Raw genomic sequence first — 26,630 nt, 5'->3', positions numbered from 1 at the left:
AGATACCCAGTAGTGCAATTGCTGGGTCATATGGTAGCTCTATTTTCAACTTTTTGAGAAAACTCCATACTGTTTTCCAGGGTGGCTGCACCAGCTTGCATTCCCACAACAATGTAGGAGGGTTCCCCTTTCTCCGCATCCCCGCCAACATCTGTCGTTTCCTGACTTGTTAATTTTAGCCATGCTGACTGGTGTGAGGTGGTATCTCATTGAGGTTTTGATTCGGATTTCCCTGATGCCAAGCAATGTTGAGCACTTTTTCATGTGTCTATAGGCCATTTGTATGTCTTCTTTGGAAAAATGTCTGTTCATGTCTTCTGCCCATTTCTTGATTGGATCATTTGTTCTTTGGGTGTTGAGTTTGTTGACTGTTTCTTTTGCTGTGCAAAAGCTTTTTATCTTGATGAAGTCCCAATACTTCATTTTTGCCCTTGCTTTCCTTGCCTTTGGCGATGTTTCTAGGAAGAAGTTGCTGCAGCTGAGGTCGAAGAGGTTGCTGCCTGTGTTCTCCTTTAGGATGTTGATGGACTCCTATCTCACATTGAGGTCTTTCAACCATTTGGAGACTGTTTTTGTGTGTGGTGTAAGGAAATGGTCCAGTTTCATTCTTCTGCATGTGGCTGTCCAATTTTCCCACACCATTTGTTGAAGAGACTGTCTTTTTTCCATTGGACATTCTTTCCTACTTTGTCAAAGATGAGTTGACCATAGAGTTGAGGGTCCATATCTGGACACTCTATTCTGTTCCATTGATCTATGTGTCTGTTTTTGTGCCAGTACCATACTGTCTTGATGATGACAGCTTTGTAATAAAGCTGGAAGTCAGGAATTGTGATGCCACCAGCTTTGCTTTTCTTTTTCAATATTCCTCTGGCTATTCGGGGTCTTTTCTGGTTCCATACAAATTTTAGGATTATTCGCTCCATTTCTTTGAAAAAAGTGGATGGTATTTTGATAGGGATTGCATTGAATGTGTAGATTGCTCTAGGTGGCATTGACATCTTCACAACATTTGTTCTTCCAATCCATGAGCATGGAACGTTTTTCCATTTCTTTGTGTATTCCTCAGTTTCTTTCATGAGTATTTTATAGTTTTCTGAGTATGGATCCTTTGCCTCTTTGGTTAGATTTATTCCTAGGTATCTTATGGTTTTGGGTGCAGTTGTAAATTGGATCAACTCCTTAATTGCTCTTTCTTCTGTTTTGTTGTTGGTGTATAGGAATGCCACTGATTTCTGTGCATTGATTTTATATCCTGCCACTTTACTGAATTCCTGTATGAGTTCTAGCAGTTTTGGGGTGGAGTCTTTTCGGGTTTCCACATAAAGTATCATATCTGCAAAGAGTGACAGTTTGACTTCTTCTTTGCCGATTCGGATGCCTTTAATTTCTTTTTGTTGTCTGATTGCTGTGGCTAGGACTTCTAATACTATGTTGAATAGCAGTGGTGATAGTGGACATCCCTGCCGTGTTCCTGACCTTAGGGGGAAAGCTCGCAGTTTTTCCCCATTGAGAATGATATTCACTGTGGGTTTTTCGTAGATGGCTTTTATGATATTGAGGTATGTACCCTCTATCCCGATACTCTGAAGAGTTTGAAGAGTTTTGATCAAGAAAGGATGCTGTACTTTGTCAAATGCTTTTTCTGCATCTATTTAGAGGATCATATGGTTCTTGTTCTTTCTTTTATTAATGTATTGTATCACACTGATTTGTGGATGTTGAACCAACCTTGCAGCCCAGGGATAAATCCCACTTGGTTGTGGTGAAGAATCCTTTTAATGTACTGTTGGATCCTATTGGCTAGTATTTTGGTGAGAAATTTTGCATCCATGTTCATCAAGGATATTGGTCTGTCATTCTCCTTTTTGATGGGGTCTTTGTCTGGTTTTGGGATCAAGGTAATGGTGGCCTCATAAAATGAGTTTGGAAGTTTTCCTTCCATTTCTATTTTTTGGAACAGTTTCAGAAGAATGGATATTAATACTTCTTTAAATGTTTGGTAGAATTCCCCTGGGAAGCCATCTGGCCCTGGGCTTTTGTTTTTTTGAGAGATTTTTGATGACTGCTTCAATTTCCTTAGCGGTTATAGGTCTGTTCAGGTTTTCTATTTCTTCCTGCTTCAGTTAGGTAGTTGATACGTCTCTAGGAATGCATCCATTTCTTCCAGATTATCTAATTTGCTGGCATAGAGTTGCTCCTAATATGTGCTTATAATTGTTTGTATTTCTTTGGTGTTGGTTGTGCTCTCTCCTCTTTCATTCATGATTTTATTTATTTGGGTCCTTTCTCTTTTCTTTTTGATAAGTCTGGCCAGGGGTTTATCAATGTTGTTAGTTCTTTCAAAGAACCAGCTCCTAATTTTGTTGATCTATTCTACTGTTCTTCTGGTTTCTATTTCATGGATTTCTGCTCTGATCTTTATTATTTCTCTTCTCCGCCTGGGCTTAGGCTTTATTTGCTGTTCTTTCTCCAGCTCCTTTAGGTGTAGTGTTAGGTTGTGTACTTGAGACCTTTCTTGTTTCTTGAGAAAGGCTTGTATTGCTATATACTTTCCTCTTAGGACTGCCTTTGCTGCATCCCAAAGATTTTGAATAGTTGTGTTTTCATTTTTATTTGTTTCTGTGAATTTTTTTAATTCTCTTTAATTTCCTGGTTGACCCATTCATTCTTTAGTAGGATGCTCTCTAGCCTCCATGTTTTTAAGTTCTTTCCGACTTTCCTCTTGTGATTGAGTTCTAGTTTCAAAGCATTGTGGTCTGAAAATAGGCAGGGAATGATCCCAATCTTTTGGTTCCAGTTGAGACCTGATTTGTGACCTAGGGTGTGATCTGTTCTGGAGAATATTCCATGGACACTAGAGAAGAATGTGTATTCTGTTGCTTTGGGATGGAATGTTCTGAATATGTCTGTGAAGTCCATTTGGTCTAGTGTGTCATTTAAAGTCTTTATTTCCTTGTTGATCTTCTGCTTAGATGATCTGTCCATTTCAGTGAGGGGGGTGTTAAAGTCTCCCACTATTATTGTATTGTTGTCGATGTGTTTCTCTGCTTTTGTTATTAATTGGCTTATATAATTGGCTGCTCCCATGTTAGGGGCATAGATATTTACAATTGTTAGATCTCTTGTTGGATAGACCCTTTAAGTAGGATATAGTGTCCTTCCTCATCTCTTATTGTAGTCTTTGGTTTAAAATCTAATTTGTCTGGGATTGCCACCCCAGCTTTCTTTTGGTGTCCATTAGCATGGTAAATGGTTTTCCACCCCCTCACTTTCAATCTGGGGGTGTCTTTGGGTCTAAAATGAGTCTCTTGCAGATAGCATATCGATGGGTCTTGTTTTTTTATCCAATCTGATAGCCTGTGTCTTTTGATTGGGTCATTTAGCCCATTTACATTCAGGGTAAGTATTGAATGATATGAAGTTAGTGCCATTGTATTGTCTATAAGGTGACTGTTACTGTATATTGTCTGTGTTCCTTTCTGGCCTATGTTACTTTTAGATTCTCTCTTTGCTTAGAGGACCCCCTTCAATATTTCTTGTAGGGCTGGTTTCGTGTTTGCAAATTCCTTTAGTTTTGTTTGTCCTGGAAGCTTTTTATCTCTCCTTCTATTTTCAATGACAGCCTAGCTGGATAGTATTCTTGGCTGCACATTTTTCTCATTTAGTACTCTGAATATATCCTGCCAGTCCTTTCTGGCCTGCCAGGTCTCTGTGGATAGGTCTGTTGCCAATCTAATGTTCCTACCATTGTAGGTTACATATCTCTTCTCCCGAGCTGCTTTCAGGGTTTTCTCTTTGTCTGTGAGACTCATAAGTTTTACTATTAGATGTAGGGTTATGACCTATTTTTATTGATTTTGAGGGGGGTTCTCTGTGCCTCCTGGATTTTGATGCCTGTTTCCTTCCCCAAATTATGGAAGTTCTCTGCTATAATTTGCTGCAATATACCTTCTACCCCTTTCTCTCTTTCTTCTTCTTCTGGGATCCCAATTATTCTAATATTGTTTTGTCTTATGGTATCACTTATCTTTAAAATTCTGCCCTCATGATCCAGTAGTTGTTTATCTCTCTTTTTCTTAGCTTCTTTATTTTCCATCATTTGGTCTTCTATATCACTGATTCTCTCTTCTGCCTCATTTATCCTAGCAGTTAGAGCCTCCATTTTTGATTGCACCTCATTAATAGCCTTTTTGATTTCGACTTGGTTAAATTTTAGTTCTGTTATTTCTCCAGAAAGTGTTTCTCTAATATCTTCCATGCTTTTTTCAAACCCAGCTAGTATCTTAAAATCGTCATTCTGAACTCTAGTTCCGACATCTTACTAATGTCCGTATTGATTAGTTCCCTGGCAGTTGGTAGTGCCTCTTGTTTTTTGGGGGGTTTTTTTGAGGTGATTTTTTCTGTCTTGTCATTTTGTCCAGAGAATAGATGAATGAGAGAACAAAATGCTAACAGGGTAACAACGACCCCAGAAAAATATACATTGAACAAATCAGAAGAGACCTGAAACCAGGAGAAAAGAAAGGGAAAGAAAGAAAAAAGAAAAAGATAAAAACAAACAAACAAACAAAAAAACAGAATATGATCAAATATGATCAGGCTGGTGCACAGATCAGTGCCACACACTAGATTTTGGGTGAATTTTGGTCTGGTAGAAGAAAGTGCCTCCCAAAATTTTAAAGAAAGAAAAATTTATATATGTACAAATGTAAGGGTAAATACAAAGAAGGGATGGAATATGACTCTAAAGATGAAAATTATAAAAGATTTTATAAAAGGAATTGATAAGAAATTGGTTGAAAAAGAGAAAATTAAAAAAAAAAAGGGAGAGAATGTGATCAGGCAGGAGACTAGAACAAATCCATACACTAGAGATTTAGGGTATATTTTGATCTGTTAGAAGAAACTGTATCCCAAAATTTTAAAGAGAGAACGACTTATATGTATGTACCAAAAATAAGGTTAACTACTATAAAGGGATAGAATATGACTCTAAAAATGAAAAATAAAAAAGATTTTTTTAAAAAGAGATTGATAAGATGTTGGTTGAAAAAGGGAAAAAGAAATTTAAAAAAAAAGTAAAAAAAAAAAATTAACTTTGAAAGACTAAAGAATCATGGTAAAAAAGCCATGAATTCTATGTGCAGTATTCCCCTAGCACTGGCGTTCTGCCATTCTCATTGATCGGTAAACTTGGTCTTGGCTGTCGGTTCTTGCTGATCTTCTTGGGGAGGGGCCTGTTGCCGTGGTTCCCAGATGTCTTTGCCAGAGGTGGAATTGCCCCGCTCTTGCTGGGTCTGGGCTAAGTAATCTGCTCGGGTGTGCTCTCGGGAAAGCTTCTGTTCCCTGCAAGCTTTCCCTACAGCTTGGAGGAGGAGAGCAAAAATGGCGGCCTCCCAATCTCCACCCCGGAGGAGCTGAGAACTCGTGTCCCCACTCCTCAGTGAGCCCCCAGAGAAAAGAAGTCAATCACTCCTGTCTCCCCGGTCTCCGGCCACACTCCGTACTCACCCGGCCTGTGACCGAGTGTTTCTATCTCTAGCACACGACCCTGTGTGGAGTCTCCAAACCCAGCAGATCCCTGCGGTGCGCTCCCGCAGTGCTTCTCCCCAGGAGGAAGGGGAGTCTTCCTGGATCTGCCTTGTTGGGTCCCTGCTGGAGGAGCAGTGGCCCAACTGTGCCGCGGATCATGGTTTATGGCAACCCCGAGCTGAGAGCCTGTGCCCTGGCTCCGTCTCTGCAGCCGGCTTCCCCACTCCAATACCTGGGAGCTCTGCTGCACTCAGGCACCCCCGGTCTTTCTGTGACCCTGAGGGTCCTGAGACCACACTGTCCCAGCCAGGGTTCCACCCCCCGCTTAGCCACTGGAGCGACGTCCCTCAGCGGAGCAGACTTCTAAAAGTTCCGATTTTGTGCTCCACTGCTCTATCACTTGCCAGAAGCAGCTGACGGAGGCCCCCTCCCCCACCGCCTATCTTCCCCAATATCACCTTGGATTCACTTCTCCGCACGTCCTACCTTCCAGAAAGTGGTTGCTTTTCTGTTCAGAGAGTTGCTGCTATTCTTTTCTTCGATCTCCTGTTGAGTTCGTAGGTGTTCAGAATGGTTTGATCCCTATCCAGCTGAATTCCTGGGACCAGACGAAATTTAGGTCTCCTACTCCTCTGCCATCTTGCTCTGTGCCCCCATTTGAGTATTTTAGATACTTCACATAAGTATTTGTCCTTCTGTGACTGGCTTCTTTCTTTTTTTTTTTTTTTTAAGATTTTATTTATTTGAGAGGGAGAATGAGATAGAGAGAGAGAGCATGAGAGGGGCGAGGGTCAGAGGGAGAAGCAGACTCCCTGCTGAGCAGGGAGCCTGATGCGAGTCCCGGGACTCCAGGATCATGACCTGAGCTGAAGGCAGTCGCCTAACCAACTGAGCCACCCAGGCGCCCTGTGACTGGCTTATTTCACTTAGTGTGATGTCCACAAGGTTCAGCCATGTTGTCACATATGGCAAGATGTCCTTTTTTTTTTTTTACACTGTATGTATATACTGCATATATACCTAAGGACACTTAGGTTGTGTCTACACCTTGGCTACTGTGAATAGTACCTCGATGAACCACAGGAGGGCAGATGATCTCTTTGAGATCCAGATTTCAATGCTTTGGGACCCAGAAGTGGGATTGCTGGATCCCATGGCAGTTCTAGTTGTAATTTTTTGAGGAGCCTCCATACTGTCTTCCATAGTGGTGCACATCTTACACCTCCCCAGCAGTGTGCAGGGGGAGCCCATATTTTTAATAATCAAAATATGTGCATATCCATCACTTTGTTAACCTTCAGAAGAATCATATGTCAAAAGTAACAAGAGTTCATGAAGATGTTCATAATCTCAAGCCAGTTTCCTCCCACAGATTGATCTTAGGGAGGAACAGGAGGAAACAAGTGCTCTCCTGCTGCCCCAGGAGCACAGGCTTCCCCACACACAGGGGACTGTCTGGTCCAACCATACACAGAGGCCGGCAGCAGGCAGAGCTTCAAGCCTAGCTTCAGGATAGCTAAGTGATAACATTTTGGCACTGTGGAATGCTGGACAACTATTTACAAGTAATAATTACAGAAAATTCACGGCCCATACAATTTACAGAAACATGGAAACCACTGAAGATGTAATGTGAAGTAAAAAAAAAAAAAAAAAAAGCAGAAGTGAAAGTAGTGTTAGGGTGGTGGGATTTAGATAATTTCTTGTTTTTATTTTGAAAAACTTTAATGGTTTGGATCCTTGCTCACCAGAGGGTGGCGCAGCACAGCATGGGCAGTCTCACCCTGGAGCTTGTAAGAAATGCAGAATTTGGGGCTTTACCCCAAATCTACTGAGTCAGAATTTGCACTTTTTAAAAGATTTATTTGTTTGAGAGAGAGAGCGCGCTTGAGCAGGGGGAGGGGCAGAGGGAGAGGGAGAATCTCAAGCAGACGGCACGCTGAGTGCAGAGCCTAACTCAGGGCTTGATCCCACCACCCTAATATCACGACCTGAGCCAAAACTGAGAGCCAGGTGCTCAAGCAACTGAGCCACCCAGGCGCCCCCAGAGTTTGCATTTTAACAAGATCCCCAAGTGATTTATATGCACATTACGGTTTATATTATCTTTTTAAGGAAAAAAAGATACTGTTGAGTGCGTTTCCTCACTTTGAACAACCCTGAGTTATTAGCACAGCGGTGGCTATCCCCATTCTACAGATGAAGAGGCAAGGCTAGAGGTAAGTGACTGCCCAGGGCCACATCCCGTTTCCCGCCTGGATCAGCTCTCAAGCCTGTCTCCTGATTCTGGAGCTGAATCCACACCAGCCACACCAGCCTGCCTGGCGTTGTGTTTATGGGCCAGACCTTCCTACCTATGGCCCAAGCTGGAGCACCCACGGTCCTCTGCCTTAAGCTCAACAGCACAGCCCGCTGACACCAGGGGCCCCTATTCCAGGAAGAAGAAGACGACAAGCTGAGTTTCCTGAGGACATTCCTCGCTCTCCCATGAGACCCTGATGACAATCTGCTGACTCCCAACCCGGGAGGGTGAGGCTTGGTGTTTGTGAGCTACCATGGGATTGTGGGGATGGGTGTGAGCAGGGGAGAGGGCCACCATATGGCATCAGTTTGAAGCCATGCCGGCTCTCATGGAGCCCAACCTCATCCAACTTTGGAGGGAGAAACAGGTCCAGAGAGGGCAAGTGACTTGACCCAAGCAGCAGAGCTAGTTAGAATCAGAGTGAGGAGGAGAGCCTTCCCAGAAACTGGAACTCAGGACAGTGTAGCTGGGCACATCCGCAAAGGCACTGGCAAGGGAGGAACGGTCTTGCCGGCTGGAAAGGAGAGGGAGTGTCCAGAGGGCTCCCCACAGGACAGGTCTGCAGCAGCCTCCCCCAGTGCTGTGCCACCCTGTTAGTCACACACCTGCTCTGATCAGAAGCCCCTCCTGCCCCACTAAGGAATGTCCGTGCCCCCTCCAGCTGTTGTGCATCTCAGCGCCTTCCCCCTCTTTAACCACTGACAAAACCGAATAGTAGTCATTTAAAGAGTAAGTTTAAAGAAATCAAATGAGCATTTTAGGTAAGGGCTGCTAAAAGGCACAGGATTCCTGGCTAGCCACAGTGTGCCATGCGCTGTGCTGCTCATAGGCGCACTTTTCAAAACAGAAATTTGAAGACAGGCTGCTTCAGAAGAGAAATGCACGTCCAATTAAAAATCTCAAAAAAAAAAAAAATTCAACTGTTTTGATGAGTCTCCAAAAGAACATCTGTACAACGCACCGGAAATAGAAGACCATTATAATACATGATTATTTAGAGATAAATCGACAGATGGAATAGTAATCAATGTTGCCTGAGCTCAGATGGCCCTGTAAGGTCTTCTGCAGAAATTGCACAACAGGGCAAGGTTCTGTGGCACAATATTTCATCAGGAGCTCACAGCAGCATCTCATTAGACAGAGATGATAGACGATGGGGGGTCACTTTTCAGTAGAGCTCTTCTCTGACTGTACTAATACCTCATGCCTTCTCTAAATGACAGACAAGGAAATTCATACTCGATTGAAATAATACCAAAACACTGAGTCAGTTCAGGGTTTTAAAAAAAACTGGTCAAAAATCGTTTGGCTTCATAGATCCAGCCACAAAACCTAGATTGTACCTATGTAGGATGTATTTTAGCATTTTGTGGGTAAAAAATAACATACCCTTAACTGTGAATAAGGTGTCTACATGCAAATTATGTATCTCTGTACCATTGGCTACTTGAGAGTAATTTCTAAAGTATCAAGAATGAGCTAAATTATTTTCAATAAAGAAAAAGACTTCAGATAAGTGACCACTTTTAGCATTCTAAATATTCTCTCTCGTTCAATGTTGTCCAGCATCGCTGACTTTTATTTTCTTGAAATTCCCACCTTGAGTATTATATTACACATCTCTTTGTTTCTTTTCTTTTCATGTGACTTACATACTAGAGTGAGAACAAGGACTTTTTTTTAAAAAGCTGTGCTCCCAGTACCAAGGATAGTCCCTGGCACATAATTAGTGCTCAGTGAATAATTACTGAATAATGAATCATCTTGCCTTTGTTCTCCCAGATCTTCTAAATGTCCTATGCATCACTTTTGTAATAAGAAATCAAAGTAATGAATTATGCTAGAAGTAATGGAATCCAAAAGCGACCAATATGGATCATGATAGGATGAGTTCTGAAGTTGCTTCCTCTTGTCTTGGACTCCCCCCTCCCTCCAAGTTACCGCTGCTATGCTTATCACCCTGAATGCTTTTCTCTGGTTCTTCTATCTCGTGAGACTGCATGCTGCTGAGTTTTAGCTGCCCTGCTTAGCACTAACTGGGGTTTGCTCTCAGGCCAAAATCCATAAAAAATGCAGAACTCACACATGATATTTCATTCTTCCAAGTGCTACCTCTTGTCCATGATCTGTCTGCTTTTGGTTCCTCTCTAGTGCCTTCAAGTCATTGGTTTTTATTTTTCATTTTTCTAGAGTTCCTAGTTGTTACTTGTGGAGGGTTGTCTTACAGGAACAATTCCACCGTTATTGGAAGTGGAAGCTCAGATTACCACGGTTTAGAAAGTGCTCTACGGGAGTGTGGAGAATGGGTTGGAGGTGACTAAGGGTAGAGAGACCAGTCAGGGGGCTCTGGTAGAATGCCCAGGAACCGGTGATGAGGGTGCACAGCAGCAGCAAGTGGATGAAAAGGAAAGCTCATGTGTGAGAGGTCCAGACTGAGGTTCCAGCTCTTCAGGAAAATGGCCAGCAATTGAGTCTGGACAAAAATGTCAAGAGTATCTGGGTAGCAATGTAGGTTGTGGTGAGAGTTGATGGTCTTGAGTGGTGTTTTCCCAGGACACAGTGGGAAGGGACATGGACCAGGAGTGGACCCTAAGGAAGACACAGACTGTGATAAGGTGGCAAGGTGGCTAAGAAGAACCAGAGAGAGAATCCAGAATGTGGCAGTAGTTGTGCTGACAGCAGAGTTACAAAAGGTGTGTCGTTGGTTAATAACATCAGGTATGTCAAATGAGTGCAATAAGCTGGGGTCCAAAAAGTCGCCTTCTGACTTGGCAATTGGAAAGTCATGCTGACCTTGGCAGGAGTAGTTTTAGTGGAGGGTGGAGAAGCCAGATCAGAAAGGGTTAAAAAATGAATGGAACGTGAGGAGGTGCCAACTGTTCTGTGTCTATAAATGCACCTCCCTTGTCTTCCTTGTTCTTTCCCCACACATAAATTTCATAATTTCTGAAAAGTGTAACTACATTAAGCCATTTTCTGCCCCCATATTTACATGAATATCCTTGGAAAAAAGTGCCATCTGGTTATGCTTTCAAAGGCATTTAGAAGCAGACAATTGGCAAATAGATTATAATATGGCAGACACTGTCTATAGTGTCCATGAATAACTTTTGTTAATTCATACTTTCAGTCCTTTGGGATCCTAAGCTGCCAATTACTAAGTATATGGCTCTAATCTTCCTGAGAGTCAGTTCCAGGCAGAGATATTAATGATAGCAACAACTGTAGCAGCTAAGCATTTATATGATGCTCTCTATTTGCCAGACACCACTCTAGGTTCTTCACATATAATAAATAAGTTAATGTTTCTGACAACTCAACTAGGTAGTATTACTATACCCACTGAAGATGATAAAACTGAGGTACAGAGAGGTTAAGCTACTTGCCCAAGTTCACAGAGCTAATAAATGTCAGAGTCAGGATTTGAACACAAAAAACAAGGAGCTCATTCAATGGAAACTGATATTGTTATTATCACAATTCATTCACTCAACAAATATTTATTGAGTACACATTCAAAGACAGGCATTGTACAAGGACCTGGGTATTTGGTGGAGAATAAAAATCTGGACTTTTCCGTAAAAGATTCTAACCTTACCAGGCAGATTAATGGGTGAAAAAACAAATAAATATATAATTGCAACTTGCCCTAAGTGCTATGAAGAAAACAAAAAGAATCATGTGGGATTACTTAACCCTGGGTGCTAAGGAAGGCCTTACTCTAAGAGGAGACTGGCACCTGGTTGACAAAAGGGATTTGGCCATGGGGAGCCTTAGGGAAGAGTGTACCAGGCAAAAGGATCTGTACTGGGAAGGCTCCAAACATGTAAGACCCAGGGGGCCACTCTGGCAAGGGAAAATTGAGATAAGCAAAGGCTGGAGATGGGGCAGTTGGCCATATCATGCAAGGTCTTGCAGGCCATGGGAAGGAGTTTGGATTTTGCTCAAAGTATAATGCCAAGTCCTCAAAAGGTTTGAAGTAGGGAATTAGCATGAATCAGGTTATATTTTTTAAAATCACTCTTGCTTTGATGTATCAGGGAAGGGGCAGGAGTTGGAAGGAGGAGATCAATGAGGAAGCTATTGTAAAAGTTCAAAAGGGAGATGATGCCATCTTGGACCAGGGTGGTGGCTGGATAGGTGGGGAGCCCCAGGGCAGGGAGCACTCGGCACTCAGCTGTGGGCTGAAGTTGCACCAGTGGGAAGCTGGTAGAATACTGCAAGTAACTGAGGCCCAAGGGATGGCTGGAGTAAGAGGCAAGGCCCCAATGACTTCAAGTGCTGCATACGAAGTGTCTAAGACAGCCTTCCTTTTCTTTTGAAGACCCTTTGTTTCTAGGAACTCTCTAGCAGACTTCCTTTAAATCTCACTGAGCTCCCCTTGCTGGAGGCCAGGGACGGGAGTACTCTACGATGGGGCTGAGATCACTGTGATGGACTTGGACCAATCTTGGTTCAAGCCCTGCTCTGGGCACATTATCCCCAAACAAAATCAAGGTTCTGTGAACTGAGCAGGAGGCAGAGGATGGCTACGGGTGAGACGGCCAACACCAAGAATTCTGATATGGATGTGGCAAGTTTCAAAATATCTAAGAAAGGATGTCAATTAGACTGTTGGCTATATGAGACCAGAATTCAAAAGACAAGTTTGAATTCAATGTATTTTTTTCAAGTTTAGCATCCTGTTTAAAATGTGCTGAGTTGCTGAGGCCACCTCTGATCTTGGAAATTGTTGAGAATATAAATGGGAATCTAAATGGGGCCCAAGGAAACATGAGGGCTTTAGTGAGTATATCAGGATTCAGTTTTACACTGTGGAGACATGATTAGCCTCACAGCCTGCCTATATGAGAATAGCTGAGAGCAAGGGACACCGAGAACACATGGCGCAGCAGTTGGAAACCATCAATCGCATCAGCCCAGCTGCCTGGGATCTTCCAAATGGAGAGGGTTTAATTCGAAAGTCTTGAATCTCATTAAGGGACCAGGATATCCATGGGGACGTGAAAAGAGTGAGACCAGGATTAAGACTTTGGACAAAGGCAAGTACAAGAACATTCTTCCATTGTAGGCAATGATGCTCTGGGAAGACAGAAAGCTCATGGCAGCAGTGGTGTAGAGAGAGCCAAGCACACCCAGATGGCTGGCTCAGGAGTTAGAGAGACCTGGTTCCAAACCTGACTCTGACCTTGGGATGGCTCCTTACCCTCTTTAAATCCCAATTTCTTCATTTCTAAAATTCTGTACTACTCACTCTGGAGGCTCAAGATGAGGAAATAATATAAGGAAAGAGACCAGTGGTGTCTCTCAGTGAGGCAAGAGTCTGCTTAGAGTTGTAAATAGGGGTACCTGGCTGGCTCAGTCAGTAGAGCATAGAATTCTTGATCTTGGGGTTGTAAGTTCAAGCCCCACACTGGTGTAGAGATTACTTAAAAATAAAATCTTAAGAAAAAAAAGAGTTGTAATAATATACTAACCAAAACTTGGGTGGGGAGAGGGAGGGAAATTAAATGTCAAACAATAGATTGATCAACCACAGAGCAACTGCATAACAAAATGTTATATATCATTTGAATTATGTTTTAAAGAGCGTAATTAGTGGGGTAATACTTACCATATAAAGTTATATGAACAGAGCAGGATATAAAGTACATATATTTTTAAAAAGAAAGTATTTATATCAAAACGTTAACAGTAGTTGTTTGGACTGGGAAATCACAGATTTGGTTTTGTTTTTACCAAAAAGCACACAAATTTTTTTGCCATTTTCTGAGTTTTCTGTGAGAATGAATTGCTTTTACAGAACATGGGAATTAGAGATAATAAATGGTGGATGTTTTAATGTCACTGTGATTGTTACCCTTATTAGTATATTGTTCTTGTTTGCTGTGCCCCAAATCCATGTCTGGCTTGGCCCCTGGGAAAATGGCAACAATCCAGTGGAACCCAAACGTGTGTACCTAGAGGAATTAAAAGGATTTTTCTTCATTTAATTTGGGTGTTTCAACTGGGTGTGCCTCATCCTGACAGGAAATGTGTGTCACCAGGAAAGAATTTAATTCTTTGCAGCAAAAAGATGGTTAGTGAAGAGAGAGCAAACACCCGTGAGTGTTTCTCACAGACTCGGCTTGATTGTATCAGACCAGCTCTGCTGCGTAGCTGGCACCACTCAGAGAGGAGCCACCTCCAGTAAGGGTCCAGCCTGCTGTCACTGGGCAGGGACGTGCTATAGGGTCCTCCCTGAAGACAGCTTCACTTAGCCCCTGGCCTCCAAACCTGGCTTTGTCCCTTGGAAGAGTCACCTCCATCCCTGAGCCTCAGTTTCTCAACTGTAAAACCTTTTGTATCTGTCACGCCTCTCCCCTTACAAAGTGGGGTCCCTTTGGGCAGGGACTATGTATCATTCCTTTCTGTATCCATAGGGCCTAGCCCAGCGCCTGGGCTCAATTAATGTCTGTCGACTAAGTGATGAAGTTCCATTAAGTGACTTTTAAATTATCTCATCCAGTGTTGGCAATGGAATTCGTGAATACGGCCCTCCAGGGTATATTTATTGGTTCATTTTTTTGGAAAAAAAAAATCTATTTTTTAAAGACTTATTTATTTTTTATTAGAGAGAGAGAGAGCACGAGTGGGAGGGTGCAGAGGGAGAGAGAGAGAGAATCTCAAGCAGACTCCTGCTGAGTGCGGAGCTTGAGGTGGGCTTGATCTCATGACCCTGAGATCACAACCTGAGCTGAAACCAAGAGTCCAACGCTTGACTGACTGCATCACCCAGGCCCCCCCGCAAAAAAACCCCAATCTAAAACAAATATGGGGAAATGTTAAGAAAATCTGGATAGTGACACTTTAATGGGCCCACATCATATCCATATTAACCTCTGATTTGTGGTTTTACTCATCTGCAAACTAAAACTCATTGTTTTCTGCCTTGAATGATGAATATGTTATAAAATGCTTAGCACATTTGTGTACTCACTAAATGCCCATTTCTTTTGGCAAAGGGAGTGAAAGTTAGTTCTCTTTAGTTGGTCTTTTAATTCTAATGCTAACATTGGACTTCATGATCTGAATGACTTGACCACAGTCATCCTGGCTGAATCCACAGTCCCTGTATCCAACAGTGACACAGATTTTTTCAGTGGAGAATAAACTGGCTCCTGTTAGGACAGACCATAACATCGATCTCAGCCTCTATTCCATCCAATGTTGGAGGTCTTCTCGGGTAATGTATACAAGTGAAATTAACTGCCCATTCATTTACCAGATGCCCACCATATGCTAGGCATTGTACAGGCCCTGGAAAGTCAGGGATGACAAGACAGAACCCCTGACCACAAAGAACTCAGTGTCCAGGACAAGAGACAGAGGCAGAAACAAATTAGTATAATTTAATGCAGTGAATACTAGATTAATAGCCCAGGGGAGGAAGTGAAACCTCCACCCACACTCAATTTCATTTTAGTAGTATGGGCCATAGTTCTCCTAGACCTCTGAAGTTTAGAAAACATTAAGAAGGTATTCAAATTGGCAAAGAAGTCAAACTCTCTCTCTTCGCAGATGACATAATGCTTTATGTGGAGAATCCAAAAGACTCCACCCCCAAATACTAGAACTCATACAGCAATTCAGTAATGTGGCAGGATACAAAATCAATGCACAGAAATCAGCTGCTTTCTTATACACTAACAAATGCAACTGTAGAAAGAGAAATTAGAGAAACGATTCCATTTACAATAGCACCAAAAACCATAAGATACCTCGGAATAAACCTAACCAAAGAGGTAAAGGATCTATCCTCTAGGAACTACAGAACAATAATGAAAGAAATTGAAGAAGACACAAAAAGATGGAAAAATATTCTATGCTCATGGATCAGAAGAATAAACATTGTTAAAATGTCTGTGCTGCCCCAAGCAATCTATACCTTCAATGCCATCCCGATCAAAATTCCAATGACATTTTTCAAAGTGCTGGAACAAACAATACTAAAATTTGTATGGAATCAGAAAAGACCCCGAATCACCAAGAAGATGTTGAAAAAGAAAAACCAAGACAGCATGGTACTGGCACAAAAACAGACATATAGACCAATGGAATGGAATAGAGAGCCCATATATGGACCCTCAACTCTATGATCAAATAATCTTTAACAAAGCAGGAAAAAATATGCAATGGAAAAAAGGTAGTCTCTTCAATAAATGGTGCTGGGAAAATTGGACAGCTATATACAGAAGAATGAAACTCAACCATTCTCTAACACCATACACAAAGATAAACTCAAAATGGATGAAAGACTTCAATGTGAGACAGGAATCCATCAAAATCCTACAGGAGAACATAGGCAATAACCTCTTTGACATCGGCCACAGCAATTTCTTTCAAGATTCTTCTCCAAAGGCTAGTGAAACAAAAGCAAAAATGAACTTTTGGGACTTCATCAAGATAAAAAGCTTCTGCACAGCAAAGGAAACAGTAACAAAACAAAGAGGCAACCCACAGAATGGGAGAAGATATTTGCAAATGACACTACAGATAAAGGGCTGGTATCCAAGATCTATAAAGAACTTCTCAAACTCAACACCGAAAAAACAAATAATCAAGTCAAAAAATGGGCAGAAGACATGAACAGACATTTCTCCAAAGAAGACATACCAATGGCTTACAGACGCATGAAAAAATGTTCATCATCATTAGCCATCAGGGAAATTCAAATCAAAACCACATTGAGATACACCTTACACCAGTTAGAATGGCAAAAATTGACAAGGCAAGAAACAACAAATGTTGGAGAGGTTGTGGAGAAAAGGGAACCCTCTTACACTGTTGGTGGGAATGAAAGTTGGTACAGCCACTTTAGAAAACAGTGTGGAGGTGCCTCAAAAAATTAAAAATAGAGCTACCCTATGACCTAGCAATTGCACTACTGGGTATTTACCCCAAAGACACAGACATAGTGAAAAGAAGAGCCATATGCACCCCAATGTTCACAGCAGCAATGTCTGCAATAGGCAAACTGTGGAAAGAGCCGAGATGCCCTTCAACAGATGAATGGATAAAGAAGATGTGGTCCATATATACAATGGAATATTACTCAGCCATCAGAAAGGATGAATACCCAACTTTTACATCAATGTGGATGGGACTGGAGGAGATTATGCTAAGTGAAATAAGTCAAGCAGAGAAAGTCAATTATCATATGGTTTCACTTATTTGTGGGACATAAGGAATAGCATGGAGGACACTAGGAGAAGGAAGGGAAAAATGAAGGGGGCGTAATCGGAGGGAGAGATGAACCATGAGAGACTATGGACTCTGAGAAACAAACAGGGTTTTAGAGGGGAGGGGGGAGGGAGGTTGGTTAGCCTGGTGATGGGTATTAAGGAGGGCGTGTACTGCATGGAGCACTGGGGGTTATACGAAAACAATGAATCGTGGAACACTACATCAAAAACTAATGATGTATGGTGACTAACATAATAAAATAAAAGAGAATTGAAGGGGAAAAAAAAGAAGAAGAAGAGCCTGTCTGCTGAAAAGAAAAGGGCATCACTTTCACAAAGAATAATCTCATTTATGTAGGAAATAAAGCTAAACGCGTGCGTGAGATATACAGAAACGGACATAAATGCAGAGACAAAGTTCAAGCAGGGAACACCCCATTGTCAAAGTGTTTACTTGGAGGGAGGAGGTGATAGAGTGGTGAGAAGGATGGACTCTTGGTACTCACATATTCCTGTGTCGTTTGAAGTCTTTCACATTGAGGATGTAGTCATACATTGCTTATGCTATCATTGCATTATTATATGTGCACAGAAAATAGAAGGTAAAGGAAAGTCTTCCTTCAGATGTCCACATGGTTTGCTCCCTCATCTGCTTCAGGTCCTTGTTCAAATGTTTCTTTCTAAATATCCTAGTTTTGGGGTGCCTGGGTGGCTCAGTCAGTTAAGTGTCAGACTCTTGCTTTTGGCTCAGGTCATGATCTCAGGGTCGTGGGCTCGAGCCCCGCATCAGGCTCCACACTCAGCAGGGAGTCTGCTTCAGTCTCTCTCTCTCCCCCTCTGCCCCTCTTCCCTGCCCCCCGCCCCCACTCTCACTCTCTCTCTCAAATAAATAAATCTAAATAAATAAATATCCTACTTTCAGTCCCCATCCCCTTCTCTGGTTTATTTGTGTTCATAGTGCTTACTACAATCTGACATCCTATATATTTCACTTCTTTTTAAAATTGACTGATATCTCCCCCCCACCCCCCACTAGAATGTAAGCTCTGGGAGAAGTCAGATGGGTGGGTGTCATTTCCTGGCTCTGAACCCGGGACCTCACACACCAGGTAGGTGCACTGCAGGCCAACTGCTGTTCACAGCAATTATTTCTGAATGGAAGGATTATGGATCTTACCTTTTCTTCTTTCTGCTACTTGGTACCTGAATTTTTGTCATGGGCTCATATTAATTTTATTACCTAAGTAAATAATAAAGCTCTTTTAATTTAAAAAAAAAATGTTACCTGGGAGGCAAGAAAAGGAGACTCCAATAGAAGCCACACAGGGAGCAGAAGGGGCTGATGGCATTCAGGCCAAGGAGCATGGGAGCGACCTCATGGGACACCTGGACGGGAGCCCAGAGTCCCTCCCTCGGGACTCCTTGGCTACGTGGTTCTTTCCAGACACGGGGATAAATGCCTGGTCTCGGGGTCACTGGCTCACAAAGGCTCTTCTGCCCTGAAGCCTCCCATTCCCTGAACAGCAGGGCCCAGAAATGTATCCTTGTCCCATCCAGCAAATGTTTGTATCTAGTTCCTACTTAGGTTTCAGTAATTCTTTGCTGAAGCAACTTGGCTTCTTGTTTTCCTTGGGAACCAGACTCTTTTTAAGCTGAAGCCAAAAAAGGATGAAATCCATTACCTGAGACTTTCTATTCAGCTCTTCAAACCCCGCCGCAGACGGAGGCCCTGCGTGCTGTGCTCTCATTGTCGGCGACGGTATCTAACCCAGACACTGTGAATACAGCACATGTGAAGGTGAAAGCTGGGGGCTTTTCTTCATTCTCTTTTCTTTCTCCATTTTTTCTCTAGTCTATTTCCAATCTAGAGCCACTGTCTTGAGTGAATGATTGTAGAGACTGCTGGGTCCTCATCTTTAAATGCCCCTCTAAGAGCAGTGGGAGAAGGTAGTTACGTTGGCTCCAAAGTTAAGGGACTGGATTCTGTGAATTGTTCTGCCACTAACTTGTTATGTGAGCTTAGTTAAAATCATATTTACCTCTCTGTGCCTGAGTTTCTTCATCTGCAAAGTGCTTTTAAAAGCTTTCTAAAGTCCCTGCCCAAATCAGTTTTTTTTAAGCCAAGGATCAACAGTGACACCTTGTGGACCCCTTGAGCTTCAGTTTTTCTAGCCCACAGCCTGATGCTTTCCATCTGCAGGAAGCCAAGTCCCCCCCGCCCCCCCATCCCTGGCCGGCCACCCACACCCAAGGTCTGTGTGTCTGTGGTGAAGTTTGAGGCTTGATGTGAATGGGAGGGTTTCAGCTGCTGGTGTCTTGCGGGCTGGCAGGGACCTGGGAACAGTGAACAGGGTCAGGCCGGAGATTTGATGGTTTTTGCAGGTGCTCCTCCGACTTTGTGAAATTATCAAACTCCAAACTGCTCTGTACCTTCATTTTTCCATTCATATCCTAGAGTTGCCACTCAAACTGCTTCCAAACTCATGGTTAGTTTATTCATTCGTTTACTTATTCATTTGTCAAATATTTAATGGATATCTTCCAAGTGTCAACTTCTAAGCACCTACCTGTGCTCATACAAGTTTGAGAAGACACAGTCCATATGCTTCAAGGACATCGTTTTTGTCTAATGGAGAAGAGAGACAGAAAAAGTTTCCATTACCATGCAGTCAGATAAGGAAGACAACGTGCATACAGAATGGCTTGGGGGCTCAAGACAGACATCTACATGGGCCTGGGGAAAATTTTGACAGATGACAGCACACTTAAATCTGGACCTTACGGAATAGCTAGAAATTTGCCAGAGAGACACTCCAGGAAGAAGGAACAGGGTGACCGTGGACACAAAAACATCATCTCTATGCCCTCTCTGAGATCAAAACCCAAAATGTTCTTGACCAACCCAAGGGATTCCCCTTCTAGCTATCACTATATTTCTCAGATGCCTATTTTGGCCAAACTTTCCAAAAGAGCAAACTTCTTGCTCTGTCCTCACAACCCCGCTTCTTATTTAAATTTCACCCAAACCCCTCAATGACTAACCGATGTCACCAGGACACCATATCCAAACAACCCTCCTTTGTTGTTGCTGGCTTACTTTGTCTCCCAGCAGCCGTTAGGCATGATGAGGCACTCTTCACACCGAAGTTGACTCTCTGCTCCTCCCCTTCACCCTGTCCCTTGTCAGCTCCTCCTAGCCCACCCCTCGAGAACTATCAATATCCGTAGGTGCTCAGTCCTGAACCTTTTTTTTTCCTACCTAGGGAATCTCATTCATTCCCATGGTTTTAAATATCATGGATTGGCTCCAAAATTTGCATATCCACACATGACTTCTGAAATCCAGACTTCTCAATATTAGGGTCTTAGCTTCTGGCACCTGAAAGTTGGGTGCCTTTCCCTGGTATTTTTCTTCTTCCTATCTGCTTCCTGCTAGACTGAAAATCCCCCATATGGGTAGATCCATTTTACTGTCTTCAAACTTGTATGTATAATGGTTAGTACAGTGCCTAGTGGGCAATTAAAAAAGTATTTGTTGACTGAATGAAATACAAGTAAATACATTATTTCAAATGACAGAATAAACCTGTAGTTTTTGAGGGTTTTTTAAAAATCCTTCCCTCAATCTAGTTCAAGTTCAGCCAGGCAAGCCCCACAGGGTGTCATATGCTCTATGTTTTAGGATGTGGTCTAATTTTTATTTGTTTCTTGATGTAAAGTATCACTCTTGTCTAGGAATTGGTACCACCCCCCAACACGCTGTCTACTCTCCTCTAAAGGGAGATTTCCCCATTAAATCACACTGATGAACTTGATCAGAATATTGTATTCCCCTTGATTATTCTGAGTTTACAAGCTTCTTATCTGTGACCCTCAGGGCAGCTGACATTCTTTCGGGAAATATTGTAGCTGCCATAGCCCATGCTCCAGCTTGGTGTGTATTCACGTTCTGGGGGCTTTTATTAACCAGCATACACAGGTCCCAAGTGATGGCAGCAGGAACCAGAGGCAGAGCTGTCCAGGCTTTGGGAAAGAAAAAGCCATTCCTGGCCCGGCTCCTCAGCACACTGGCAAAGGGAAGCTGTGGGCAACATGCTCAGGTTAGAGAAATGAGGTAAACCCTCCTTGAGATGAACTTGAGCCTGACACCCTTTTCAACTTGAGGCCTCTGAGACACAGTGGTTCGTTCTCAGCAGCTGAGAGGAACTGAGTTGAAAGAAGCTTCAAGCAGGGGGAGCTTCCCTGGGATGGGAAGTTGTTATCAAAATAAACCTCCAGGGATGCCTTGGTGGCTCAGCTGGTTAAGTGGTTAAGTGCCTGACTCTTGATTTCGGCTCAGGTACGATCTCAAGGTCCTGGAATGAAACCCTGCCTCCTTCTCTGCGCTCAGCGGGGAGTCTGCTTCAGGATTCCCCTCTCCTTCTGCCCCCACCCCCATCTCGTGCTCTCTCTCTAAAAATATATAAGTGAATCTTTAAAAAAATAAATAAATAAACCTCCAGTCACTTAATTCAAGAAGCTTTGGGAATGTTTATGAATAGGCCAAAATAGTAATGGTCAATGAACATTCATCTCTCTTACATCCCCATGGGGTGACAATGACCAAGTTAAAGATGCCTGCTTCCTGAGACCGAGCCCTAGGTTCACCTATGATAAACTGTAAGACTCTTGGACAAATTATTTAACTTCTCCAAGCCTTTATTTCCTTTTCTTTAAAATGGACAAAATACTGTCCCCACACAGTCACTATGAGAAGTAAATCCATCCTGTTGAGTGCAGAGCTCAACGCCTGGGACGTAAGAGCAGCTCAGTACACATAAGTGCTTTTCTTTTTTTTTTCTTTTTTAACAGCTTTATTGAGATGTAATTCACATACCATACAATCCACCCATTTAAAGTTTAAATGCAATGTTTCTTGGTATATTCAGAGTTGTGCAGTCATCAGCACAATCAATCTTAGAACATTTTCATCACCCAAAAAGAAACCTATACCCATCAATTGTCACATCCTATTTCCTCCTAGCCCCATCTCAGCCTTAGGCAACCACTAACAGACTTGCTTTCTCTCTAGATTTGCCTATTCTTGTCATTTCATATAAGTAGAGTCATATAATATGTGATCTTTCGTGGTGACTGGCTTCTTTCACTTAGCATAATGTTTTCAAGATTATTCCCTATTGTGGCATGAGTCAGTACTTCTTTTTATTGTTGAAGAAATGTCCCTTGCATAGATATACCACATGCTATATTCTGCTCATCAGTTGATGGACATTTGGGATGTTTCCACTTTGGCTCTTATGACTAATGCTTAAACATTCACATACAAGTTTTTAAGTAGACATATGTTTTTCTTTCTCTTGGGCATATATGTAAAAGTATATACCTGCTATTTCCCTGAGAAATTAACATAGAAGCAATTAAAAAAAAAAACTACAGAAACTTCCCATCTCAAAAATCAGCCAACCTATCTGCGTTCATCCTGTTCCAGTGGAGGACTTGCCCTTGGTCCCATCTAAGGTGGTCCCATAAATGCTTTTCTATCCTCTGATACCTGAGCAGAGGAAAATGCCCTAGAGGTATCGATATTTTCCCAAGAGAATTTTCTTCTGGACTTGCTCAACCAAACAGATGAGTAATCCAGCAGCCTAGAGGGGGCGGGACTCCCAGCCTTGGATTATGATTGTGGTTTCCAAAGCTGTCCCCCTAGTCCCCTGCTGTTTGTTCCTCATCTCCCTGCATCTAACAGAGTGCCTGGCACATGACAGGTGCACAAAATATTTGCTGTCTTTAATTCAATTAGACCTGCACTGCCCAATAATGTAGTTACTAGTCATGCGTAGCTATCAAGCACTTGAAATGTGGCTAGTCTGAGTTGATTGTGCGGTAAGTGTACAATACACGCCAGATTTTGAAGGTTTAGTACAAAAAAGTAAAATATTTCATTAATAGTTTTTATATTACTTACATAAAATGATAATATATTTGTGTATACTGAATTAAGTAAAGTATGTTATTAAAGTTAATTTCTCCTGTTTCCTTTTACTTTTTAAAACATTGCTAGAAACGTCTAAATTACATGTATGATTTATATGTTGGATTTCTACTAGACAGAGCTGAGCTAGACTATAGACCCCTTACTTGCTGAGAGATCATTGGATACATGCCAGATTTCCCTCTCGGTAAAAGATGTACAAGCTCCATGAGGCCCTTTCCAGTTGAAGCATTCTATGATTTGATCAACTTGAGGCTACAGTTTCTTTTATTTTTTTTCAAGATTTTTTATTTATTTGCGAGAGAGAGAGTGAGCAAAAGAGAGAGCACAAGCATGGAAAGTGGCAGAGGGAGAGAAAGAAGCAGACTCCCCACTGATCAGGGAGTCTGACTCGGGACTCGATCCCAGGACCCCGGGATCATGAACCAAAGGCAGACATTTAACCGATTGAGCTACCCAGGTGCCCTAGGCTACAGTTTCTTAAGTATGAATACTTATTAAATTGCTACCATGGGTTAGAGTTTTGCACACATTGCCATTTAATCCGTATAAAAGTGTGAGGGGAGAATGACGCTCCTCGTTTTGTAAATGAAGAAGAGAAGACCTGCACAAGTGAAGAGTCTTGGTTGAGGCCAGCTGGCTAGAGCTAGACTAGAATCTTCCTCCCTCTTCTCTGGTTCTTTGTAGGAATTTCCAACAGAAAACGTGACTCAGGAGTTAATGCAGGTGTTTGGGCTCTGTTGTTCCCCAAGATGTATTTCCTTGTCTGGAAGAATCTTATATCGTCAGAATCATTGTAAAAATGTGTGGCTCCTGGGAGACCAGAGAGGACACCCGGGACCTGTCAGGTTTGGTAGATCATTGACACCCAGCAGTTAAGTGCTGGCAGGCTTCCGGGGAGAGAAGATCAAGAGCTGCTGGAGGTTAATTGTTCACCAGCCTCAGAAGATCCGGCGTGGAGGGGAGCTGGGGGAGTGAAACATTGACCAGTTCTGATTGAGATGCAAGAATGTGGTAGGGAGGCAAGGAAAGGTCAGAGGGAGCAGTCGGCACCTGAGACAGCTCCCATAGGCAAAATTCCTCTCCCAGAGACTGGCTTGGGAAAGGGAATATGCTCAGAAGGGGAGAAAGGGGCCTCTGACCTCAACGTGCACTTAATTTGTGAGCTCCTACAGCCATTTCTAGAGCCTGGTGGACTTTAAAAAATAAATAAAAGGCCAGGTCATGTTTGACTTTTTCAACTCCCCAGACTCAACTGACTTTTGGAGAGCTGGGGCTAAGTAGGGAGAGCTAGAAAAACACAGATCAATAAATAAGATAATGCTTTTGCCTTGAAGCCAAACTGGAAAATGCAGTCACTGGGCCTGAAGGCTCCAATACTCAGGTTCAAGTGTTGGCTCCACCTGCGGGGTAATCCTGGGCAATTGAGTTACCCTGTGAGTCTCAGTTTACTCAATTGGAGAAGAAAAGTAATAAAATTGACCTCCAAGCATTGTCATAGTAGTTACATGATAATAATTCCTGCCTCCTAGTTCAGTCGACGTTGAAGAGTAGGAAAGACAATACTGTTGTTTAAAATGGTCCAAAGGCTCCCCACAATTCCGAGGGGAAGGTGTAATCTCCCTTCCATGATCTGGCCCCAGCTCATCTCCCAGCTTCCCTCTTGCCTTCATACCCCCTCCATCTCCCCTCTTCCTGCACTCCATCCTTAGCAGCTTCTGATCTGTGACACTTTTAGCACCAACAACCTGGATGCCGAAGCTCAGTGTTTCATTCCTTGGCGTTTTCTGCAGCCTTTCCAGAGAGAGAGACAGCGAGAGAGGGAACACAAGCAGGGAGAGTAGGAGAGGGAGAAGCAGGCTTCCCGCTGAGCAGGGGCTGATGTGGGGCTCCCAGGACCCTGGGATCATGACCTGAGTGGAAGGCAGACACTTAATGACTGAGCCACCCAGGCACCCTTTACTGCAGCCTTTAAGTCACCCAAGGAAACTGATCCCTCAAAGACCGTCCTTCAGCACAACCCACCAAGGTACCCCTGTCCTTTTCCTGGGGTTAGCCCTTAGCTCAGTAGGGCCACACTCCATCACCCTAGACATCACGTGACAAAGAGCACGTTGCATTTCTCTCCATTTTTCTTAAAACATAAAACCCAAGTTTGCTGGCTGGCTGCCCCGTTTCTGTTATGTACACCAAGATTAAATTTCTCTTGGACTCGTTTGCAGAGCCCCTGGATGCTGAACTGAAAAAATGATATACATTTTCCCTTGGCAGGCAATCACCCAAGTGGGAATTGTCTTGAAAAATCACTGTTTAACTGAAGCTTGTGAGCATGTGTGTACACACACATATATATACGAATGCCCTGCTCAGGTTGATAAGCTTCTTCTCATTGGTCAATAAGCTTCAATGGTTGAACAGCAAGAGCCAGAAAAAGGGGTTTATGACATGACAGCTTTAATGGCAATGAGGTTGTCATGACTGTGTTTTTTAAGTTTGATTCTGAACTCCAGGCAAAAGGGAAACATGCTGAAGCAGGTAGCTCTTATTATCAGAAAGGAGTGTTCTCTTGACCCTTCTTGGGAATATCGAGAATATTACACTATTACCTCCCATTTACTGAGCACTCACTATGTGCCAGGAACACAGTACTTACGACAACCAAATGAAGTTTTTCTCTTGAAATTGAGGAAATTCAGATTCCCAGAGGTGATGAATTCCGTAAGCCTTCTCAGCTAGTAGGTGTTGGAGCCTGAATTGCTACTCAAGTATATCTGGCCCCAGCTACTGCCCCACACAGTTTTCCCATGTCTTCAAACATGTCTTCAGCAATGTTTTCACAGCAAAAAGACTACTTTTTATGGCTCTTTGACCTTCAAGTCGAAACTTCTAGACTTCGGGGTTTGTTTGGTGTCATGTTCAAAGCAGAAATGAATTGACCGACTGCAGCTTGAAACTTGGCCCCATGCCTCCCCCACCTATTATCTGTGTCTGTATCGGTAAACCTAAACATGTGTTAGTCCACTATGTTAAGGTGCCCTCTCTTCATTTTTCTATTTAAACCTCACAACAGTTGTGTGACTCAGAATCCTGGTTATCAGTAACAGGACGATGTGAAAGAATTTAAATAAAGGGAGACATCTGATTATAAAGACTGTGCTGTATCTGAGAGAATGTAAGGGTAAGAAGTGTGGCTGGGCTTCCCGAGGGAGACTGGAAGCAGAGGTCAGGATGTCAGAGTGCAGACAAAGGGACCTGCTTCTCCGGAAGGAGTTGTCTCTTGTTCTGACTTCTCTCCCTACCCCCATGTTAGGGTGACCTTCCTTGTTTTCAAGTACAAGGACTTCATTAGGGTTACACTTCCAGCCTTTGGTCATGAATTTGGGAAAAGAACCAGGCACTCATAGCTGAGCCCTTTCCCTCCCCTTTCTTCTCTGAAAGCCCCCAGAAGGCCCCCAGTCTCCCTTCCTCCATCTTTGTGATAGAGCCTCCGGCTATTTAGGGCTGCCTATAAAAAGTCTATCTCACTGTGGGGTTCAGCAATGCCACACTAAGCCATGTTTATCTGCAAAAAGCTGAT

The 26,630-nt window shown here is 42.8% G+C and overlaps 2 long non-coding RNA genes across 2 annotated transcripts in view; one reads left to right on the top strand and one right to left on the bottom strand.

Annotated features, from left to right (window-relative positions):
• LOC135362356 (uncharacterized) overlaps positions 1-26,630 on the top strand; it is a 66,311-nt gene that overhangs the window by 20,583 nt on the left and 19,098 nt on the right. Inside the window, exons 5-6 of the long non-coding RNA XR_010406933.1 lie at positions 7,651-7,754; positions 7,973-8,064. This is a non-coding gene — a long non-coding RNA (uncharacterized LOC135362356). The remainder of the gene's footprint in view (positions 1-7,650; positions 7,755-7,972; positions 8,065-26,630) is intronic.
• Positions 1-26,630, bottom strand: part of LOC135362357 (uncharacterized) — a 39,882-nt gene that overhangs the window by 9,189 nt on the left and 4,063 nt on the right. Inside the window, exons 2-3 of the long non-coding RNA XR_010406934.1 lie at positions 19,629-19,687; positions 18,744-18,836 (exon numbers count right to left, since the gene is read on the bottom strand). This is a non-coding gene — a long non-coding RNA (uncharacterized LOC135362357). The remainder of the gene's footprint in view (positions 1-18,743; positions 18,837-19,628; positions 19,688-26,630) is intronic.

This window comes from Mirounga angustirostris, unplaced genomic scaffold (assembly GCF_029215605.1).
Source record: "Mirounga angustirostris isolate CCGP_5_RB_7025 unplaced genomic scaffold, mMirAng1.0.hap1 SCAF_13, whole genome shotgun sequence".
Lineage (NCBI taxonomy): Eukaryota > Metazoa > Chordata > Mammalia > Carnivora > Phocidae > Mirounga > Mirounga angustirostris.
Note: the sequence above shows the minus strand (reverse complement) of the source record. Positions and strands in the feature narration are given on the sequence as shown.